The sequence below is a fragment of the Magnolia sinica genome, chromosome 17 (genome assembly GCF_029962835.1).
Source record: "Magnolia sinica isolate HGM2019 chromosome 17, MsV1, whole genome shotgun sequence".
NCBI classification, from domain to species: Eukaryota; Viridiplantae; Streptophyta; class Magnoliopsida; order Magnoliales; family Magnoliaceae; genus Magnolia; species Magnolia sinica.
In genome coordinates this window covers 2,263,450-2,281,094 of record NC_080589.1, presented here as the reverse complement: position 1 = coordinate 2,281,094, position 17,645 = coordinate 2,263,450, and the positions used below count along the sequence as shown (strand labels likewise).

General features: G+C 42.0%; 1 non-coding gene across 1 annotated transcript; it reads right to left on the bottom strand.

Annotated features, from left to right (window-relative positions):
* Positions 1-3,395: 3,395 nt before the first annotated feature.
* Positions 3,396-3,502, bottom strand: LOC131232010 (small nucleolar RNA R71). Its single transcript, XR_009164619.1, has one exon. It is a non-coding gene; the product is annotated as a small nucleolar RNA R71 (small nucleolar RNA).
* Between the last annotated feature and the right edge of the window lie 14,143 nt (positions 3,503-17,645).

Sequence of the window (17,645 nt, the reverse complement as noted above, 5' to 3'; positions counted from 1 at the left end):
CTTCAACTTGAGGGCTACTTCCTCATCGTGAATACTAAGAAACATCACTAATCTGTTGTTAAACTGAATACTTGCAATTCAATTCAATTCAATTGTGCATCCAAACACAACCAATATGTAGTGGGCACGAAGGGAAGCTTACCGGGTCTACTTCCGACACCCTGACAGCGGGCCGAGAAATCGAACGTTTCTCTCACAGTCATCTCAGGAATGTGGAGATCATGTTGGCTGATGTAAGCTGCTGTTTTCTGAGGAACAAACTCATCCAGTCTGTAACCATTGTAGGAGATTTCACCATCAACCTGAAAAATCAAAAACAACATGCTTATGATCAGATCGTAAAATGTATACAACACAAACAGCTGCTAAACCCAAAAAATTAAAATTTTTAAAAAAATAATAATAAATAAAATTTAAAAAAAAAAGTTGAGAAGATTGAATGGCGGGAAAAATAGCATTTTTGAATTCCAGTTGAGAGGGTATGGAGAACTTGTACACATGTATACAATATGTATGGTGTCCTCGGCGATCTAGACCGTTGATCTGATGCGCCCGGCCTTGCATGGACCATGAGCTAAATATATCCTAGATAGGAAGATTTTAACCATCTGATCTTTTTACATTGTTTTTAATGTCGGCCATTGCTGCTTTTTTTATTGACTATCTGTTTCTAGGCCATCGATCAAAGGGTTACAATTGTCCCATCAGGATGATCACTAGGGCATGATCTATCCAATGTGTGGTCCATCTCCTCAGCATTCAAGTTCTGGACTTTTTCCTGACCACACATTCGTGATCCTCAATAGACCTCTAATCAATAGCTTGGATCACCCGGCCAGTATTATTTTTGGGGGAACCTATTGAGGGTCAAATATTGCATATTAGACCCCAGTTATTGCTTGGATTTACGAACATGATACCGTTTAATGGCCCGCTTTAATCATGTTTGTGTTGCAGAGTGTATTTACGAGCATGGACTGAAAAGGAAGCTTAAAGCATGGATTTAACGCTCTGATGACACTAAAGGCAAGGGACGGACTCCAAGGGACCAAGATCGACGGAATTACGCGCCAGAGGAATCCAATCTCGGCTGGGGCAGGACGTGAAGGACAGAACAAGGGAGAGAGTACAGTTGTTGTTTTCTTTTCCTTTTTATTTTTCTTTTGTTTATTTCATTTTTGTTAAGAGATTTAGCCTAATCATGTTGCTAGGCTAAACCTCTTAGCTAGGGCTAAGAGGTGAAGCTTGTAACGTGATGGGAGACTTTACTTTATGCCTTTGATTTAATTTATATTGTTGAACTACCTTGATTACGGTTCAGTTAAGGGAATACTTTTAGTTTTTAATGGTTTATTGTGACTGAAATTACAATAGATCTGCGATGGCTTTGAGTATTTCTTTCTCCTTCTATGTTTATGACGTCAGGAAGCTCTATTATTCATCATCGTCTCCTGGGCATGGTTGGATGACGGTACCCTTCCTAACCTTCATACATTGATTGATTGGTTGGTAATTAGTTTAATTCTGTTGTTTGCTTTGTCTCCTGGGCATGGTTTGGTGATGGAATCCATTCTAATTCATACACCTCTCATCTCTTTAAAACTATATCAAAGGAAGTTCAGTTGATTATCATGGTTACACCCTTTAACTGGATGAAGATGCGACTCTAAGTCCAGTTGAGTTTTTGATGCAGGCATAAGATCTCCCTGATCTCTACAAGTGAATCCTCTGAATCTCTAGTTTCCTACCTCTGAATTCTTTAGATTTTAGATAATTATTTCAGCATTATTCCTCAATTTACAGTTAATTTAGACTTCATCTTAGTCTAGTTCTACTTCTACTTAGTTTCAGATAACGTACAGGCATCAGCCCCTTGAGATTCGACCTCAGTCTTACCGAGTTTATTACTACATCACAACCCTGCACTTGGGGAGTGAACAAGTTTTTGGCGCCGTTGCCGGGGATTGACGGTTACGATTCTTTGAAATTAATTAGTTCTAGAATTAGTTTGAGATTAGGATTTTACTAACTTTAGTTTTAGATTTTTATTTCTATTTGATTTTTAGAACTAACTTGTTTCCTGTTTTGTAGGATCCTGACATAAACTTCTAAATTGGTAATCCTTTTCTAATTCCTCTACTTTTTTCTATTTTTAGAATTAGGGTTTGAATTTTAGAAATTTTCTAATTCTAGTATTTCCCTATTTTTTTAGGAAATAGTTTATTTTTAGAAACTTTCCTCTATTGTTTTTAAAAACTTGGATAGTTATTTTCCTTTTTAGAGATTCTTTCTAATTTTAGAAACTAACTCATCTTTCCTTTATTTTTAGAAACTTTCTAATTCTAGAACTTTCCTTTTTAGAAACTAACTTTCTATTTTTATTAACTTTCTAATTCTAACTCTTTTAGAATCTAACTTTGTTTCCTAATTTATCTCTAGAAATTTTCTATTTGTAGACTTTTTGTTTAGAAACTAACTTTCCTATTTTGTAGGCTTTTAAGATAGAAATTTCTAATTCGGTAAGCTTTCTCTCTACTTTCTATTTTTCAGTTCTCTTTTAGTAATTTACTTTCTAGTTTAAAACTTTCCTAATTTACTTTTAGAATTTTTCACTTTCTTTTAGGAATTCCATCTTTTAGAAATCTGTTTACTGCTATCTTTCTTTTTAAGGATTTTTCTTCTCTTTTTAGAATCTAACTTATTTTGTTTTATTTTGCAGTTTTTTTAAACTTAGGGACTCCAATTTGGTAACTTCTTTCTAACCCTCTCTTTTTTTTTAGATTTTTTTTTCCTTTCTTAGGATTAGGTTTCAAATTTGATTGAGGGCTGCGAGTGTTTCATGCCCAAGTGGGCCCGTGACAACACTCGACGTCTCCTGACTGAAGGAGGATTGGTTGAGGGGTTAACTATCCATCGCAGGACTAGACACCACTCGAAATCCCCTGAGTTAATTGAAGTGATGGCTGAAAACCAACCTCTTCTACCCCAACCTAGGGTAGAGGACATTCAGGATGAGAATGAGGTGTATCAAGCACCCCCGCCACGTACTTTACGAGATTATTTACAACCAGCGGGGGTGAGTACGCCCTCATGCATGATTTTTCTTGAAAATACAGGACATATGGACATCAAGCCAGGGGTTATCCAACTCCTTCCTAAGTTCCATGGGCTTGAATCTGAAGAACCATATTTACATTTGAAAGAGTTTGATGAGATCAGAGCCACTTTATATTTTCAAAATGTGTCTGAGGACACAGTTAGGCTGAGACTCTTTCCTTTTTCCTTAAAAGAAGGCTAAGACGTGGTTACATTCACTGTGTCCTAGATCCATTGGCACATGGAATGACATGCAGAGGGAATTCATAAAGAAAATTTTCCCACATCATAAAACGATTACCCTCAGAAAAGCAATCATGAACTTCACCCAAAAGGAGGATGAAACATTTTACCAATGTTGGGAAAGGTTCAAGGATTTGGTCAGTTCATGCCCACAACACGGTTTTGAAACGTGGCGCATTATAAATTTTTTCTATGATGGACTGACATCTTCCATGCGCCAAATGGTCGAGACAATATGTAATGGAGAATTCATTAATAAAAATGTCGACGAGGTATGGGATTACCTCGATAGTCTTGCTGAAAAAACACAATCCTGGGACTATTACTCAAAATCAAACACCATGTCTAGGCCGACTCAATCTAAGGAGAAAGGTGGATTGTATCTCTTGAAAGAAGAGGATGATCTCAAGTATAAAGTGACTACGCTCATAAGAAAAGTTGAGGCCATGGAAGGAAAGAAGGATAAGGTTAATGAAAGTGTTTGCGGCATCTGTGATTGCAACATTCATACAACTGAAAATTGCCCTACGATACCCGCCTTTCGAGAAGTGTTGAATGAACAATCCAATGCCGTAAATAATTATCAAAGACCTTTCAATAGACCAACCTCTAATACGTACAATCCTGGTTGGAAAAATCATCCAAACTTTAGTTGAAGAAATGGACAAACTGCTACCCCTCAAGGTTTCTTCAATCAAAATTCAAATCAGGGGAAACCTTAAGAAGAACCGGTTCAAAATTCCATGCAAGAGCTGACCCAGGCAATGCGAGACTTTATGTAAAAGATGGATTCACGTATGACGGTTATAGAAAAGGGGATGCTTCCTGCACAACCGCTCCCCAATCCTAAACCGCAATACGAGATAAGTGATCCTAGCTCTTCAAATCAAATGAGGCACGCTAAATCCATCACCACTCTTAGGAGTGGGAAGATCATTGATAAAACCATTCCGGTTAGGCCCGAAAAGCCTCAAGAACCAGAAGAGGACAACAATAATGGATCTAGTGAGGCCCCACAAAAATTAGAACCAGAGCTTCTAAAAAAGCTAGTTGCTCCATTTCCCTAACGGTTGGTTGCACCAAAACCTCTCTCTAACTCTCAGGATATCTTAGAGGTGTTAAAACAAGTGAAAGTCAACATTCCTCTACTTGATGTCGTAAAACAGATACCTTCATATGCCAAATTCCTAAAAGACTTATGCACGACCAAACGACGGCAGAGTATTCAAAAGAAGATCTTCTTGACCGAGAAAGTGAGTGACATCCTAAAGCAAGACGTGCCACAGAAATTCAAAGATCCTGGTAGCCCAACCATATCATGTGTAATCGGGGACCATCGAATTGATCATGCACTTCTTGACTTAGGAGTGAGCGTCAATCTGATTCCCTACTCGGTATACAAACAGTTAGGTTTGGGTGAATTAAAACCCACCTTAACCACACTACAACTTGCTGATCGCTCTGTTCATGTACCAAGAGGGATAATTGAGGATGTGTTGGTCCAAGTTGATAGATTTTACTACCCTGTAGATTTTATCATCCTGGACACCGAACCCATCAATAACATGAGCACTCAGATCCCCGTCATTCTTGGTCGCCCATTCCTTGCCACTTCAAATGCAATTATCAATTGCAGGAATGGTGTCATGACTATGTCTTTTGGGAATATGACATTGGAGTCAAACATCTTTTTCAATAACGGCAGAAACTTAGAGGATGATGACGATTTCCACGACATTAACATGATTGACTCTTTAGTGGAAGATACGACACCTCTGACCTTATCCTCTGACCCTCTAGAGACGTGCCTGGCCCACTCCCATGATTTTGATGATGACATGATTAGGGAGACGTGTGCCTTGCTTGATACTGCACCGGTACTTGAAGTTAACCGGTGGAGGCCACAATTTGAAGAGTTGCCCCAAACTGATGTAGTGCCTCTACCGTCTAACCTCAAGCCACCAAAGCTTGACCTAAAACCTTTGCCCTCTGATTTGAAATATGTCTATTTAGGTCAAGATGAGACATACCCGGTGGTGATCTCTGCCCACCTGGAGAAAGAACAGGAGAGTATGCTCATATCTACTCTCATTGAGCATAAGGGAGCCCTTGGATGGACGATAGCGGACCTCAAGGGAATCGACCCCTTGATTTGTACTCACCGCATTTATCTTGAGGATAATGCTAAGACCATTCGGCAATCACAACGTAGACTAAATCCAAATATGAGAGAAGTGGTTAAGGCCGAGGTTCTTAAACTATTAGATGTGGGTATCATATACCCCATATCCGATAGTCAATGGGTGAGTCCAACTCAGGTGGTTCCTAAGAAGTCCGGGATCACCATCGTAGCCAATGCTAATAATGAACTCGTGCCAACTAGAGTTACTACTGGTTGGAGAATGTGCATTGACTACAGGAAGCTGAATACCGTCACGAGGAAGGACCACTTTCCTTTGCCCTTCATTGATCAAATCTTGGAAAGGCTAGCTGGTCATTCCTATTACTGTTTCCTTGACGGGTATTCGGGCTACAATCAGATTGAAATCGCCCCTGAGGACCAGGAAAAGACTACATTTACATGTCCCTACGGCACCTTTGCCTACAGAAGGATGCCATTCGGATTATGTAATGCCCCTGCCACCTTTCAGCGATGTATGATGAGTATCTTTTCTGACATGGTGGGGAAATATCTAGAGGTCTTCATGGACGATTTCTCTGTTTTCGGTTCATCTTTCAGCGAGTGCTTAGAGAGTCTTAAATGTGTGCTGAAAAGATGTGAAGAGAAGAACTTGGTACTTAATTGGGAGAAGTGTCATTTCATGGTTCATAAGGGAATTGTCCTTGGACATATTATCTCGTCCAAAGGAATCGAGGTGGATAAGGCAAAAATCGATCTTATCTCTAACCTACCTCCACCCAAGAACATCAGAGATGTGCGATCCTTCTTAGGACACGCAGGGTTTTATAGACGATTCATAAAGGACTTTAGTCTCCTCTCTCGTCCCTTATGTAATCTTCTACAAAAGGATGCACCATACGAGTGGACTGAGCAATGCCAGGAAGCTTTCACCAAGCTTAAGGGCATGTTAACCACTGCACCTATCATGCAACCACCCGATTGGAGCCTTCCTTTTGAGCTTATGTGCGACGCTTCTAATTATGCTCTTGGAGTGGTTCTAGGCCAGAGAAAAGATAAGAGGCCCTACGTCATTCATTACGCAAGTAGAACTTTAAATTCTGCCCAAGTGAACTACTCGACTACGGAAAAGGAACTCCTAGCCGTAGTGTTCGCTTTGGATAAATTTAGGTCCTACCTGATCGGATCCAAGATCATTATCTACACAGATCATGCGGCACTTAAGTATCTTCTTTCTAAGAATGATTCTAAGCCCCGCCTGATACGATGGATCCTTCTACTCCAAGAATTTGATTAGGAAATTAAAGATAAAAACGGAATAGAGAACGTAGTGGCCGATCATCTGTCTCGCCTTAATACCTCTGATTCCCCTGAGGCGACCCATATCAATGACATGTTCCCTGATGAACAACTGTTCAGAGTCTCCCATTCACCTTGGTTCGCTGATATTGCCAATTATCTTGCCACAGGTTCCATACCGACGCATTGGACTGCACAAGATAAGAAGAAATTCTTTACCAAGGGACGCAACTTTTTCTGGGACGATCCATATTTATTTAAATATTGTCCAAACCAAATCTTAAGGAGATGTGTGCCAGACGATGAGCACCAGAGTGTCATCTCCTTCTGTCACTCACAGGCCCGTGGTGGTCACTTTTCTGCTAAAAACACCACGGCCAAGATTTTACAATGTGGCTTTTATTGGCCCACTATATTCAGGGACACTCATGAGTTTTGCAAGGCTTGTGAGCGTTGTCAAAAATTGGGAGCATTATCCCATCGAAATATGATGCCTTTGAATTCCATCCTTATCATAGAAGCATTTGACTGCTGGGGCATCAATTTCATGGGACCATTCCCCCAATCATTTGAAAATTTGTATATTTTGCTCGCCGTAGATTATGTCACTAAATGGGTCAAAGCAATTCCGTGCCGAAATAATGACCATCGCACGGTCATTAAATTCTTAAAAGAGAACATCTTTTCGCGGTTCGGGATGCCTCGAGCCATCATTAGTGATGGGGGCTCACACTTTTGTAATAGACCATTCGAGAGCTTAATGAAGAAATACGGTATCTCTCATAAGGTGAGCACCCCATACCATCCACAAACAAGTGGACAAGCTGAGATTTCCAATAGGGAGATCAAACATATCCTAGAGAAAACAGTTAACCCTGATCGTAAGGATTGGTCAATCCGATTGACCGATGCCTTATGGGCATACCGTACTGCTTTTAAAACCACTATTGGAACGTCTCCCTTTAGACTTGTCTATGGGAAAGCTTGTCACTTGCCTGTGGAGTTGGAACGTAAAGCGTACTGGGCGATCAAAAATCTGAATTTCAATCTAGACAACACTGGCTCGTTACGTAAACTTCAATTAAATGAATTTGAAAAAATCCGGAACGATGCGTACGAGAACTCAAGAATTTACAAAGACAGAATGAAAGCATTTCATGACCAACGTATTCTACGGAAATCATTCACACCTGGTCAAAAAGTCCTTTTGTATAATTCTCGATTACATCTCTTTCTAGGTAAGCTTCGATCTCGTTGGACTGGCCCTTACATTGTGGTCACTGCGTACCCTCATGGGGCCGTTGAGATAAGAGATCCCGACAATGGCAAAGAGTTTAAAGTAAATGGACATCGCTTAAAGCCATTTGTCGAGAAATTTGATTCAAAGGACATGTCCATACCTCTGACTGATCCTGTTTACCAGGATTGATCTCCTAGTCTGATGGAGGTATAGGTAGGTTTCCTGTTTTCATAGGACTAGGGTAGTTTCCTTTATGTTGTTTTAGGATAGACGGTAAACTTAGCGCTCCTGGGAGCCAACCCAGCTTTTCATTCCGTTTCATTTTCTTAGTTAGTTAGTTCAATGTTTGTGGGTAACATTGCTGCAAACCCTCACGAGACTACAACTCGTCCACTAGGGGCAACCTAGGGGTTTAAAGGCTTGTTGCATATGCTAAATGCAATCGAGAGCACCTGCGAAAGTGGTGTAGGTAGGATTTTATTTTTGTTATTTTTATTTTACTTCTGTTGGTTTCTCTCTTGTGCTGACCCGCTCTTACGTAGATATTTTTGGAAAGCTTCTTGATTCTTTCATCCAGGTACTATCTTTCCATCACTCCTCTTATATTTTCGTTGTCCCATGTGCATTGCATACTTATTTCTTTTACATTGAGGACAATGTAGATTTTAGGTTAGGGGTGGGAGATTAGGTTTCCTAATCAGTGTTTTCTTGGTCTTGAGCAAAAATTGTGAAAATTTTTAATTTTTTTTTTGGAATTCCTTGTGAATTTCAAGATAAGTGATGTTGATAATTTATGACTCTTGGATTCAGTATCTTTTAGATTTCACAATTAAGTTTGAATCGTTAATCCGGAATTAAAAGTTGTAAACATTGATTGAGTCATGATTTCACAAAACACATATCGCTTGCACATTAAGGATTCAGTTCGATATTAAAGGATTAACTTGGTAATCACTAAACATGAAAGGAACCAACTTGGGAAATTGAATGGATTGTGCGAACAGTCTTTACCATAGGTTTGCTCCCTATAGGTGAGGATTCGATTCCCCATGGATGATATTTGAAAAAGAGTGGGTGTGAAGTCTTTACCTTAGGTTTGTTCCCTATAGGTGAGGATTTGATTCCCCTTCTTGGCGTTACTTTTAATGAAAAAATTAAAAATTAAAAGAAGAAAAAGATAATGTGTGAGACAAGTTTGGGTTATCGTGAATTCTCTTATTGGTTAACAATGATATCCTTAAATAGAGAGGTGAATCTTAATGGTGATAAGTCGAGATTAGACTATACATCCATGGAATTCAATGTTTAGAATTGTTCTAATTGACAGATTAATATTTTGAACTTAATTATGAAGTTACCATGTGCTTGAGTCTAGGAGAGAATTATACCCAACATTCATGAATCTTAGAATTTTCACATCTCGACTATTTGTTCACAAGTCACTTGGGTTTACAGGAATTGTCTTTTAGTTCTGAAAGTAATTTTCGCATATTTTGCTCGGGACTAGCAAAATGCTGGTTAGGGGTTGTGTTGAGGGTCAAATATTGCATATTAGACCCCAGTTATTGCTTGGATTTACGAACATGATACCGTTTAATGGCCCGCTTTAATCATGTTTGTGTTGCAGAGTGTATTTACGAGCATGGACTGAAAAGGAAGCTTAAAGCATGGATTTAACGCTCTGATGACACTAAAGGCAAGGGACAGACTCCAAGGGACCAAGATCGACGGAATTACGCGCCAGAGGAATCCAATCTCGGCTGGGGCAGGACGTGAAGGACAGAACAAGGGAGAGAGTACAATTGTTGTTTTCTTTTCCTTTTTATTTTTCTTTTGTTTATTTCATTTTTGTTAAGAGATTTAGCCTAATCATGTTGCTAGGGCTAAGAGGTGAAGCTTGTAACGTGATGGGAGACTTTACTTTATGCCTTTGATTTAATTTATATTGTTGAACTACCTTGATTACGGTTCAGTTAAGGGAATACTTTTAGTTTTTAATGGTTTATTGTGACTGAAATTACAATAGATCTGCGATGGCTTTGAGTATTTCTTTCTCCTTCTATGTTTATGACGTCAGGAAGCTCTATTGTTCATCATCGTCTCCTGGGCATGGTTGGATGACGGTAACCTTCCTAACCTTCATACATTGATTGATTGGTTGGTAATTAGTTTAATTCTGTTGTTTGCTTTGTCTCCTGGGCATGGTTTGGTGATGGAATCCATTCTAATTCATACACCTCTCATCTCTTTAAAACTATATCAAAGGAAGTTCAGTTGATTATCATGGTTACACCCTTCAATTGGATGAAGATGGGACTTTTGATGCAGGCATAAGATCTCCCTGATCTCTACAAGTGAATCCTCTGAATCTCTAGTTTCCTACCTCTGAATTCTTTAGATTTTAGATAATTATTTCAGCATTATTCCTCAATTTACAGTTAATTTAGACTTCATCTTAGTCTAGTTCTACTTCCACTTAGTTTCAGATAACGTACAGGCATCAGCCCCTTGAGATTCGACCTCGGTCTTACCGAGTTTATTACTACATCACAACCCTGCACTTGGGGAGTGAACAGAACCCCGTAACAATGGGCCCCAGTTAAGGTCCAGATTGCATACATTTGTATCTCATGCACGGATATTGAATGCATGATCACATGGGTGTGTATGACCTCCAACCTTTCCAACAGGTGAAACTACCATTAATTTGGAGACTTTGGATGGTGCATATTGTTTCCTGTGGTGTGGCCCACTTGATGATTGGATCAGCCTGATTTTTGGGGAATCTAATCATCATGGTGTGTTGCACCTCTTGGACGGGTTGGATGTCATGCACATAACACTTAGGCCCCTATGTCTGACCCCACAACTTCTCTAGAAAATATGGATGAAGGGTATTTCATCATTTTAGCCTCCAGAAAATATTGTTTTTGGTCTTTTATAAAAGTTCAGCGTCTTTTTCGAAAAATCGGAAATTTTGAGTATCTTTGCAGTAAAAAAAATAAAAAATAAAAGCATAGAAATGCAGTGCTACGAAGGAGCAGCAAGAGTTGGAACACACTTTCATCTCAGCCATTGAAAGATAGTTGGCGGGACTTCATAAGCATTTCAAAATCTGAATTAGACAGTTAGCATACGAAGAGTTGAAGATTAGCAAAACCTTGAGAGATTGGTTTAGCTTCCCTGAGAGTGCCAATAACAATGTTGTTTTCCCACACCCTGGTGGGCCCAGCAGTAGTGTTATCCTGCAACCCCAAACAACCTTTGTGAGTAAAACTGACGGTGGATTGCCTTGTAACGTACCAATTTGGCAGATGTGCATAGATCGGGACCGATTATTAGGTGGGGTCAATCGTAAAAATTCCCTGGCCCATAAAGCAGGACAATGCATTAATCAGACGACCAACACTTTAAATATCACCAACAGCAGCCAACAGTTCATATGGTTCAACTGATCAGATGGCATGGATTTTTCTGTTGGAGGAGATTTTGGCCCATTTCACATCCACAGTATGACTAACCAGATGAACGATCTGGATCACTGGAGGATGATCCACAGTAATAAAATAAAGATTAATGACTGATTATTTTCTAAATAAAGCATAATGGGTTGGCCCACATGATGAGTACACAGGCCTGAATTTTTTCCATTAGGAGTTCTTCATAGTTAATCCACCCTTTGGACGGGTTGGATGTTGCACAAGCTCGACACATGATTCATAAAAGCTAGTTGGACGGTAAGTTATTGTCCAACTAGTTGCATGTGAGAAAGCCTCTCCATCTTAGTAAATAATAAAATTCCTACCTTGAAGGTTTGATAATGCCACTAACATCGTTGAGAATGTTAATCTTGGCTTCTTGAGAATTTGAACCTGAAAGCCTTCCCAAAACCTGTCCATCACAAAGCTCCCTTAGTAATTAATTAAGAAAAACCAATTCCAAGATCAAGAAGTCCATCTAGTGGGGCCCACTATGAAGATGTGTTGGCCCAAAATCAACAATTCTCCCTCAGTAAATAATTAAGAGAGCCCAACTACAAGATTTAAGACGTCCATCAGGTGGGCCCCACTATGAAGATGTGTTGGCCCAAAATCTACAAAGCTCAATTAGTAAATAATTAAGAGAGCCAACTAAAAGATCCAAGACGTCCATCAGGTGGGCCCACCTCACAATGAAGATATGTTGGGCCCACCTCACAATGAAGATATGTTGGCCCAAAATCAGGCCAGTCCACTGATTAGTTCAGAGACCGTTGAAAACAAGTGGATGGCTGAAAAGCACTTGGCAAAGTCTTCCTAGGCAATGCATGTGTTTCCAACTTTGTAGCCCACATGATGAGCGGACCATATCATTTTTCAAAAAAAAAAAAAAATAATAATAATAATAAGAGCCATATGATAGATAGTTCGGATCTTGCTCCCACGTGCCACAATGGCACTGCCGTGTAAATGGGATCCCTTTTGGAAACTAACGTAGGGTGGGTGATGTCTAAAAATAAAAAGGCTTACATTTGAATATCTTAACCCATGATCTAGATCTCAGTTGACTCTTTTTCTTTGAATATGAACTGTCTTTTATCTTAATCTTTAAACAATCAAAGAGTGAAACATTTCAATGTGAGAGTTCTTTTGTTTATCCTCCATCTTGAGGCCCATCATATAAATGGTTCAAACTCACCTAAGAAAGACTCAGATCTAATGGATAATGTCCCACATATTCTTATGGCAATTAGTGGGGCGGCAATTATAAATATATATATATAAAATATGGAGAGAGAGAGAGAGAGAGGGAGAGGTATGCTCACCTGCGCACGTGCACACCTTTGCACACGTGTCATGGACGTCTAATCCGAACGGTCCATGTAATGCGGCATCCCATGAAACCCCGCAGGATCAATTTTCATACTGATCTAAAACTCTAGTGGGCCATAGAAAATAGAGATGAAAATCAAGGGAGGAAATTGTTTTCTTTTTTCCATGTCCCACCAAGTTTTGGATTAAAGTTTAAGTTCAGCCCTACGGGTTTCATGGGGTGTTGCATCACATTGACCGTTCAGATTTGGGACTCACATCACGTATGATGAGGTCTCAAAAAATTTGCACGTACGAACTGGTGTGCAGCTGAGCATTTAGCTATATATATATATATATATATATATATAGAGAGAGAGAGAGAGAGAGAGAGAGCTGGGCATCGAGTCGAGTCGGACTGAGTTGGGGCTGACTCGACTCGATCTGGTTTTGAAATAAGCCTGACCTGAACTCGATCTGACTCGATACCGAGTCCAGCATGCCTCACTTGATTTCAGTTCGTTCTGGCCTGGACTGATCCGGACCAAGTCCGATCCAACCGTATGGAGTCGGATTGAGAGATGAGGGAGGGAGTGGAGAGGAGAGGGGGGAGGAGGAGGAGGAGGAGGAGGAGGAGGGTGATAGTGGTGGGTGGTTGTCGGGCTTGGAAGGGGAAGAGGAGGAGGTGGTTGCCGAGCTTGGAAGAGGAAGAGGAGGAGGATGAGGGAGGGAGGGAGTGGAGAGGAGAGAGAGGAGGAGGAGGAGGAGGAGGAGGAGAGTGATGGTGGTGGGTGGTTGTCGGGCTTGGAAGAGGAGGAGGATGAGGGATGGAGAGAAAGGTTGGGATCGGGTCGGGGTAGGGTTAGAGAGTCAGGTCAAGTCGGGTTTCGGATCGAGTCGAGTCTAACCGGATCAAGTTTCAGGTTGAGTCAGATTGAGTTACTAGGTAACTCGAACTCGACTCAATTTGAGTTTGGATTGGGCGAAGCTAACTCAGTTCAGACCGACTCACCCATTCGGTTCGGGTCAAGTCGACGAGTCGAGTTAGCCGCATCAAGTCATCCCGTGCCTACCTCTACATATATGTCATTGTATGAGGTCCAATTCTATGAACCATACAGTGTGATATTTATTGGACATCCATATTGTACATTTTAGCCGTCCCTTTCAGGTTATTGGATGTTCTAAAAATTAGCTGTATTTAAAACTCTAGTGCACTATACAGGTTATAAGATGTCTAAAAAGTTAGGCATGTCTAAAACTCAAGTAATCTATACAATTTGTATTTAAAACTCTAGTATACCATACAAGTTATAATATGTCCCAAAAATCAGTCATATCTTAAACCCAAGTAGTCTACACAATTGAAAATAATATGAAATCGTACGTAAAACATATAAAGGCATTTGGTGGGGCTCACCTGAGTTTTGAAATAACCTGAAATTTGGTGTAACCTCTCATCTAAGTAGGACGGACACATGGATGGGTTGTATGTCTGAACCCCATCTCAGTGGGCCTAGTAAACAATCAGGAAGGTTTCAATGGAAAAGCTACGGATAGGATTGTCAGAATTGTCTAGTTGTTTTAACTGATGTACATATAGGGTATGTCTACTAAATGGATGGACCAATTCGAGTTCATTTTGCCACCGCTGCGACTAAGTATCCAATCTTGTCACCACCCAATGGGGCCCAAATGTCGTTTGGTCCAATGAGCAAAACCGTCTATGTTGCGAACCCTATTCTACAAGGCCTACAATGAGAAAACAAACTGAATGCATGATTAAGACTGTTATGGGAAGATCTGAGCCCCTTACAGTCCCGAGGACCGGCATCGTTCTAATCTGGTCAGATCCGTAAGAGTATCCAGAATGGCGAACATTATTGAAGAGGAAGACTAGAATGTTTAGCAGATAAGTGAAGACTAGTCACACTCCGCTCAGCCTGGAACTCAGTTCGAATTCATGACAGGACGTATCTAAGAAAAAGAACTTCACGTCAAGCCTGAGAGGACCCTTAGACGACGACCTTAAGCCGAATAAGGTGAGATTTCATCGATGAACGATGGCCGGAGCCAAGGCCCCGTCTTCGTCTTTGGTTTTGTTTGGAGGACCGTCGAACCAAGGGCTCGTCCTCGTCCTCATCTTCATCTTCCTCCAGGGAAGAGATGATCTGAGCCGAGGCCCTGTCCTCGTCTCTGGCTTCGTTTGAAGAAGGATCACCTGGCCGAAGGCCCATCCTCGTCCTCATCTTCATCTTCCTCCACAAAAGGGATGATCCAAGCCGAGGCCCCGTCCTCGTATCTGGCTTCGTTTGAAGAAGGATCGCCTGGCCGAAGGCTCGTCCTCGTCCTCGTCCTTATCTTCCTCTAGAGAAGGGACGACCCGAGCCGGGGCTGGGGTGAAATGTGAGTGCATTATGCACCAGACTTGGAAACTACCATAAGCGAACGTGACCGGTTACTTCACCCGTAGATGCACATGACACAATACACGATCCTTGGATCACGTACAGTATCTCATACCCTCTCTCTGCAATTAATTTAGACTCAGATTCCCATAACCTAACTTAGGCATCGGAGGGTCCCCCGGCTTAGCCGGGGTCTCCTTGGCTCACTCTTTGTGCAGGACTAGAGCTCGTTGTGAGTTCGCCGCACCAAGTGGAGGGTGCAGATTTTGACCTCAACATTTTTGGCGCCGTCTATGAGAAACTGATACAAAAGGTCAGGTTCCTATTCTCGAGCATAATGGCTAGAGAAAAGAAGAAAGCAATAGCCGCGGAACCAGAGCCAAATGATCAGACTCGCTCCTCCTCACTACTTCATGCTGAATCAGCCCCGGGGCCTTCCCAATGTTCTCGCAAACTTTCAAGCAAGTATCGAGCCGTGCAGAACGAGATACAGGGCCTGTGTGAAGAAGTGAACCGGATGAAGCAACAACAGGAGCAACAACCACGCCCGACTCAGGAAAATCCTGTTCCTGAGCCAATCGGTCTTGTCATGGAAGCTCACTCCGTGCCGAGGAGTATGAGGCCTGAGGCGCCTCAACACCCCCAAATACCAGTTTCGGGTCAGAATCCCCCTCCGACCCAGATCCGAGTCTTGGCTCGGAACACAGCCACTCGAGCTCCAACCAATGCTTCGGTCACTTCGGCCCTGACACCAATGAATCTCTGACATTAGCTAGAACGGAGGAGGGGAAGGAGGACTCCAAAAATAGAAAACACCCAAGAAATCGTAGCAGAAAACAAGGACCCTTGGGAGAAACGGTTCGCAGAGTTCAACGACAAGTTCCTAGCTCTGGAAAAGAAACAACAGCCGAGTTAGTTCCCGCCGCTGTTCGGGCAATGATAGAAGAGACCGAGCCTCCCTTCACCTCGAAAATCATGAATGAGGTGATGCCTCAGAGGTTCCGGATACCTCCCGTCATCCAATACTCTGGGTCCGGAGACCCGTCCGAGCACGTGGAAGCCTATCGTTCATGGATGCAGATCCAGACGGCGACGGATGTCATGATGTGCCGAGGGTTCTCGATCACGCTCATGAGCTCTACTCAGATTGGTATCAGCAGCTCAAGCCAAATTCCATTAGTTCCTTCACAGAGTTGAGTCGGTTATTTCTTACCCAATTCATAAGTGGTAAGAGAAGTCAAAAGCCCAACACGCACCTATTTGCTATCAGGCAAGAGCCGAAGGAGTCGTTGAAAGATTACATCGCTTACTTCAATGAGGAAGCACTGCTAATAGAGGATTACGACGACAAGATGACACTTGCAATCGTGTTCAGCGGCTTAAAAGAAGGAAAATTCACCTTCTCCATTAGAAAGAACCCACCAAAGACGTTAGCGAAACTCGTCGTCAGAGCTCAGAAATACACTAACGCCGAAGAATTCTCCAATGCCCGCAAAAATGTCCAAGTGACAGAGCCAAATGGTAAAGGGAAGAGGCCTAGGAACGAGGAATCTCAACCGTCCAACAAAGGACCTGATGACCGCGCCCCTCGTGATCGTCACCCAAACAGAAGGCCGGAGGGAAAGTTTCGCTCCTACACCCCCTTAACACATCCACTGAGCAAATTCTATTGAACATCTGAGGAGAAAAGCTACTGAATTGGCCCGTTTGTATGAGGGCCGACCCGGATCATCGAGATAAGTGCAAGTACTGCCGCTTTCACTGAGATCACGACTGACTATGTAGATCTCAAAGATGAGATCGAGACCCTCATTCGGAAGGGACATCTACGCCAATACACCAAAGAAGGAAAAACTGCTCGGAAAGAAGCGTGAGAGCAGCCAAATAACCCCCCGAAAGAGCCAGCTGAAATTCGCACCATTTTTGGGGGTTCATCCGGTGGGGAAGATTCGAACAAGGCTCGGAAAGCCCACTCTCGGAAGCCTTATCCAAAACATTACGTCCACCTGACCGATTGGCCTAGCAAGGAACTTCGAGTCAGCCCGTTTAGCCTGACCTTCACCGAGAACGATGCCTGCGGAATCCAGCATCCACACGATGATGCCCTGGTGGTTACCATGACCATAGCTAATCACAAGGTGTACCGAATTCTGGTCGACACCGACAGCTCAACCGACGTGGTCTACTCCGAGGCTTTCGAGAGAATGGGGATTCCACGGTCGCACCTCTGACCTGTGAAGACCTCTCTACACAGCTTTACCGGAGAAAGAGTGATCTCCGAGGGAGCCACCTCCCTCCCGGTAACTGCAGGAGAAGGGCAACATGAAGTCCCCCTTATGGTAGACTTCCTTGATGTTAATATACCATCTCTACACAATGTCATCCTGGGCAGACCCTCTCTCAACGCAATGAGAGCGGTCGTCTCCACG